The sequence below is a fragment of the Euleptes europaea genome, chromosome 6 (genome assembly GCF_029931775.1).
Source record: "Euleptes europaea isolate rEulEur1 chromosome 6, rEulEur1.hap1, whole genome shotgun sequence".
Lineage (NCBI taxonomy): Eukaryota > Metazoa > Chordata > Lepidosauria > Squamata > Sphaerodactylidae > Euleptes > Euleptes europaea.
The window spans coordinates 45435520-45441061 of NC_079317.1; positions in this window are offsets into that span (position 1 = coordinate 45435520).

Here is a 5542-nt window from a genome sequence, read left to right on the forward strand (position 1 = left end):
ACATTTAATTACTACAGAAGAGAAATTGATTTTTAAATTACCACCGATCGCACTGTGGGTATCTCAGTGGAAAGACAGGTACATCCAGGCTTTCAAATGAAATGAGTGTATTAATTAATCTCCCATTGGCAGTAAATGCAGGAAGTTTCTCTCTCCTCCCCCTCCTTGTCTTCCTAGATTCATTGTTTTCAGTTCAAAATACACTGCTACATGGTCCTGCAATCATGGAAATTGAAGGGATCAAGTGATAAACCCATGTTTCAAGATAGCATATCTTATCCTGGCAGACAGTTCTCCTCATTTTCTGCTAGATGAAGAATCCTGTGCTTGCATTCTGACTGATGAAGAACCCTGTGTTAATCAGCACAAGATAACACACCCCTACTCTAATTAGGCCAATATATAGTAGAAACTTTTATTTTGTGTAGTGTGAGCAACACATGGCAACAAGCATGTTTCCCGCCCTAGCTAGGTGCAGGTGGTGAATTTGCCAGCATCCCATTGGAAGACTTAAAAACAAACAGGCATGTTGCATTGGGATGCTAATGGCTGTTAATTGCTTGGCCCAGTGGTACCTATTGTGGAGAGCCACATTCACATTTACCATCCACCAAAAGAGCCACATGACTACTGTATGCCCTTTGCACCACCTCAGCAAATACACACATACAATAGTATCAGATGTGTGTGTGTTAAGTGCCGTCAAGTCGCTTCCGACTCATGGCGACCCTATGAATGAAAGTCCTCCAAAATGTCCTATCTTTGACAGTATCAGATACAACTATTAAATATATAAGTACAAGAGGGAACCCACAAGGACTTGTGGGAAGCTTCTCATTTGCACCTCCCCCACTATTTCCTCTTTCCCTTTCCTGAAAGCCTTTATAGACTACCCCCCTTTCCTGCTTCCTTCTCTCCTTCCCATCCAATAGCCAACCTACATCAGCTTTCCTTCCCCCACCCAGCAGCCTCTATCTAGGAAAACTATCACCAAGTAGTGTGGTGATGGCCACTGGGCCAGGCCCACTTACATGGTAGGGAACCCTCAAGGGCTTGTGAGGGGGCACATCACTTTCCCCTGTATCCCCCCTCCATACTATTTCCTATTCCCCTCCTCCTGGCAACTATCATATCCTCTCCCTGTTCCCTGCCTCATTCTCTTCTGCTCAGCCATTCACCAACCTATCTGTTTTCTGCCTCAGCTATATTTATTATTTATAATATATATATTTTAACAATATAATTGTTATAATATATATTATAAATAATAAATATAGTTTATATTAAATATAGTTTATATTATATACTGTTGAACAGTAGCAAGCAGCTAGGCCTAGTTGAGTCATGCAAATGTATCAACGCATCCAGTGGTTGCTGCCAACCTCCAGGTGAGACCTGGATATCTGCCAGAATTACAACTGATCTTCAGATGACAGAGATCTGTCCCTCTGGAGAAAAAGGCTGCTGTGGAGCAAAGGCCCCTCCCCAAACCCTGCCCTCCTCAGACTCCACCCCCAAATTTCCAGGAATTGCCCAACTTGGAGGTGGAAACCCTAGACCTGGCCCCAATGAGTCCTCCCTCAAAGCACCCCCCTTCCCTTTACTCATAGAAAGGGAAGCATGGAATGCTGTGGTTGCCTAGCAACAGCCACTGAGGCAATCCATTGCTTAAAGATACAGACACTTCTTCCACATTGGGGAATGGTTCCCAGAAGAGCTACAAGTAGCATGTCGAACCACATGTGGCTGCCAAGTCACTGAGTGCCTGGCCAATAAGGGAGGTGGAGGTGTGTAGTATATATAAAGCCTTCCTGCCTATTTTGCCTTTTTTTGTTTGGAGCTTCCCACCCATCCCTTCCTGGGCAGTGGTGTGGGCTTAGCTGGTCTCTGCAGGGCCAAGCAGGAATTTTTAGATTTCCTTCAAACTGGGCTGGAACTTTGCCTTTTTCACCAATTTCACAACACTGCTTCCAAGAGGGTAGTTTAAACAGGCCTGGTCCATTAAGGATTGGTTAGGACCTACTTGGCATGGCAGGATCATTGCAGGGGGGAGGGACCCAAACCAGCCCTGTATGGTACTGTGGGGCTTTGTAGGTAACCCACTCAGTGCTGCACCTAATCTCTTGATTATATGGTTACATTACCAGGGGAAAACTGAAAATGACCAGCTGAGTAACAGGTTAAAAAAAAAGTATGGTAGAAATTTGGTTTAAAACATTCTTTATGAAGGACAAACAAAGGTATATATACGCGCTACAGACTTAAACCAGTCAAATGTTCACTGTTTCTAAGAGGCGGCAGAACTTGTAGTTCATATTTGTGGTCTCTGTGCAGTCAAACATGGTAACTACATATGCATAGACTAGCCATGAAAATTTTTCAAGCATGTTGGAGTATGAGGCACACCCTTCCTCTTCAATGACATTCTGCGCAATATGTGGATGACACTCAGCTCTCTTTTGAACTTCTGGTGGATTCAGAGAATATGTTGAAGATTTTCTTTAACTTTTAAGGATAATCAAACTGGCTTACCATTTCCTTCCATTCCTCTCCCCACAACAGACACCTTGTGAGGTAGGTGAGGCTGAGAGAGCTCTAAGAGAACTGTGACTAGCCCAAGGTCACCCAGCTGGCTTCATGTGTAGTAGTGGGGAAACCAACCCGGTTCACCAGATCAGAGTCCACCGCTCAAGTGGAGGAGTGGGGAATCAAACCCAGTTCTCCAGATTAAAGTCCACCACTCTTAACCACTATACCACACTGGCTCTCCTGAACCAGTGCCTGGAGGCAATTTTGGGGTGGATGCAAGATAATAAACTGAAGCATATTCCAAACAAGACAGAAATGTCATTGGTGAGTGGAAGGCCTGACCAAGGATTTAAGGTGTCCTCTGTTTTAGATGGGGTGCACTCTTCCTGAAGGAATAGGTCTGTAGCTTAGGGGTGCTCCTAGATCTAGGCCTATTGCTGGATAAGCATGTGCCAACTATGGCTCGGAGTGCTTTTTACCAGCTTCGACTAGATAGCCAGCTGTGGCCTTTCCTGGACAAAGTCTGATCGCTGTGATGGATACCCTGGTAACTTCTAGATTAGATTATTGCCATGCACTCTATGTGGGGCTGCTCTTGAAATGTGCTTGGAAACCTCAATTGATACAGAACGCTGCAGCCAAGATGTTGACTGGAGTGGGTTGCAGGGACCATATATTCCAATTTGGGCCTAACTACACTGGCTCTCAATCAGTTTCCAGGCAAAATTCAACATGCTGTGATTGACCTTCAAAGCCCTGTATGGCACGGCACGAGCATATCTGAAGGTCTGCCTACTCCAATATGAACCTACCTGATCACTAAGGTCATCTTCTGAGGCCCTCCTTTGGATGCCCATGTCTTTTGAGATTGGGCAGTTAACAACCTGGGGGAGGGCCTTATTGGTCATGGCACCAAAACTATGAAACCCTCTCTCCATGGATATTTATCTGTCCAGATAAATAAGAAGCTGGAAGCAAGAAGCTAAGCAAGGTAGGGAGGAAAAATGGGGTGGGTTTTATTTCCAATATAAGAAACACAAGTTACAAGAGAATTAGATAATTCACAGTATCTGAAGAAGTGAGCTGTGATTCACGAAAGCTCATACCCTGCCAGAAGAGAATTAGTCATATTTTGTAGTTGCCACCCATTGGAGCAAAGGCCTGAATTTTATAGCACTATTTCCCCAGAAATACTAATAATTCTTAATGTGAGTTATGGCTGGGAGATGGCCATCATATTTTCTATTATAAATGTAGCCTTGTGTTTAGATGCACAACATAAAAGAAGCTTTAATTAATTTTATTCAGCTTTGGGAAACACAGTTTGAAATCTGCTAATCAGAGAAAAAGATTTTATTTTCATTATATTGTTAACCACTCTCATGGTGTACTTACCAAAAGTGTCAGACAGACTGAATCAAACCACTTAATGACTTAATGGAGGAGTTACATTGTTCCTAGATTCATTTATATCCTTCATACCAGAAGTGCTAAGGTTATGTAAGCATTTCCATTACAAGTTCCTACTGAGGAAGGTTTATGTCACTGGTGTAAAATTCAGTCTTATTAGCCAAGGTCATTGTCTAAGGAAGAATTTATAAGACACATTTCACTTAAATTATATCATGTCTCTTCCTACATGTATGATAGTACTGGGAATGGTTTTTCAGTGTTCTTATCAACCAGGGTTCTTTGGTTCTTTGCCGTCACATGGAGATTCAATCTACACAAAGCTGGGCACACAGATATATCAGTCTGATGGAACATTCATGTATAGACTTATTCCTCACTGGACTTTAGAGTGCAACCAGCAGTGTAGGAATGTTGAGGAGGAAAGAAAGGACCTTTCCCAAGGACAAGGCATATATGTGAGCTGGAGCAGCTTGGACTGTAGGAGTGTTTTTGATCCCTCCAATTTGGAATACCTGGAATTACTCTCTGCGGTTTCAAAGAAACATATCCCTTTCTTTTCTGAAAATGCATTGGCCCATCATAGAGCAGTCTTATCTACTATCACTGGCAGTAATTCGCCAGGTCTCAGGCAAAGGATTTTTTTCCAAAACGTGCTACTTTATATCTTTTTACTGGAAATGCATGGGGTGTTAAAGATGAGACCTTTTGCATGCAAACCATATCCTCTGCCCCTGTGACCAAGAGACTGACAGAGTTATTTAGATGCATTAGGATGGACCTAGTTCACTAGTTGATAATGATTATGTATGGGCCTTTAATGTTACTTACTAAGCAATCCTACGGGTGTTGGTGGTTAAGAAGCGCCCGGGGATGGTGCTGCCGCGCTGCCTCCTGAGCAGCTTCCTAGCCTGAAAGAGGAAGACAAAAAGGTAATTTTAACAAAACACCATGAAACTCCTCCATAGGGTTTCACATAGGGTTGCCAGGTCCCTCTTCACCCCCGGCGGGAGGTTTTTGGGGCGGAGCCTGAAGGGGGCGGGGTTTGGGGAGGGACTTCTATGCCATAGAGTCCAATTGCCAAAGTGGTCATTTTCTCTAGGGGAACTGATCTCTATTGGCTGGAGATCAGCTGTAATAGCAGGAGATCTCCAGACAGTACCTGGAAGTTGGCAACCCTAGTTTCACGGGGCTACACCTGCCTTTTCGCCAGCGTAACAGCACTGGCTAAATGGTGTGTTCCCAGGCCGAAAGGGCTTTGGAAGCTGACTAAAGCCAGCTTAGCCTCCAGGAATGCCCCTTTTGATGCCAGCACAAGCCTTCGTGCCAGGAAAACGCTGCTGATCAGGCTGCTCCAGTGTTGCCGGCTCGTGCTGCTCCCTGAAGCCGGTATAAGTGGCCCTGCACTGGCTTTAGTGCCAGATTAGCTTGCGCAAGTGGCACTAATGCCAGCGCTGGAGTCACGCCGGCTTTTAAGGATGGGGCTGCCCTACAAAGGATTGTTTCATGAACAGGATACATTGTGAAAGGTAATATACAATAACATAAAAATTATCATATAGTAATATTTTAGAAGTCTTACCAGGAGAAAAAAACTCAGTTA